Below are 901 nucleotides of genomic sequence, written 5' to 3' on the forward strand. Positions count from 1 at the left end.
CAATTTCATCAGTTGTTGTTGTCCTACTCAGGTTTTCAGATTCTTCCTGATTGAGTTTTGGAAGATTGTATATTTCTAGGAATTTGTCTATTTTGCCCAGGTTGTCCAGTTTGTTGGCATATAGCTGTTCATAGTATTTGCTTATAATCCTTTGGATTTCTGTGGTGTTATATTGCCTCTTTCATTTCTGATTTTATTTGGGTCCTTTCTGCGGGAAGCCACCACTTGCCAATACCGTCATGAGCATGCATGAAGGAACATGGGAGGCCGATGGACCTTGAGCACTAACAGGACTGACGCTAGGCACCTATTTGTGTTGAGATAGCTGTGGCTCAAAGCAATTTCCTGACCTGATAGCCCCCAAGTAAATGTTTACTGGACCTTACTGATCTTTACTGACCTTTGAGACGGTCTGTCGCCTACCTGTTTGCCCTGCTTTACTGAAGGCAAAATGTGTGTCTAAAACTGAACAAAAAGCAGACAAGGCCACATGTCAGTGTGTCTCTTCAAGAAAGAGGCTCCACTGCCCCTAGAGGCGTTGCAGGTGTGGCTGCCGTGCCCCGCCTGCGTCATTAGGTGGCAGAGAGCAGAGAGGCTCGCCTACGCCCAGCGTCCTGGCCTTGGGCGCCTGGATGGTTGACGGCCTAACACGGAAAAAAAAAAAAAAAGAGGCCCCACCTGATCCCCACCCCTTAATAATTCATATTTCTTGTCTAGCATTTTAATTTGTGTGTCAAACTCTCCTTCAGATCCTGAACCCAGCCGTGCAGGTTGCCGCGCCTTTCTCTCTCTCTCTCTCTCTCTCTCTCTTTTTTTAATATTTTATTGATTTTTTACAGAGAAGAAGGGAGAGAGTGATAGAGAACCAGAAACATCGATGAGAGAGAAACATCGATCAGCT

The 901-nt window shown here is 45.6% G+C and overlaps 1 non-coding gene across 1 annotated transcript; it reads left to right on the top strand.

Moving 5' to 3' along the window:
• The first annotated feature begins 522 nt into the window (after positions 1 to 522).
• LOC139015903 (small nucleolar RNA SNORA17) lies at positions 523 to 652 on the top strand. Its single transcript, XR_011472550.1, has one exon. It is a non-coding gene; the product is annotated as a small nucleolar RNA SNORA17 (small nucleolar RNA).
• The last annotated feature ends 249 nt before the right edge of the window (positions 653 to 901 follow it).

The sequence above is a fragment of the Myotis yumanensis genome, unplaced genomic scaffold (genome assembly GCF_028538775.1).
Source record: "Myotis yumanensis isolate MYYU_CA2020_CCGP unplaced genomic scaffold, mMyoYum1.0.hap1 SCAF_8, whole genome shotgun sequence".
Lineage (NCBI taxonomy): Eukaryota > Metazoa > Chordata > Mammalia > Chiroptera > Vespertilionidae > Myotis > Myotis yumanensis.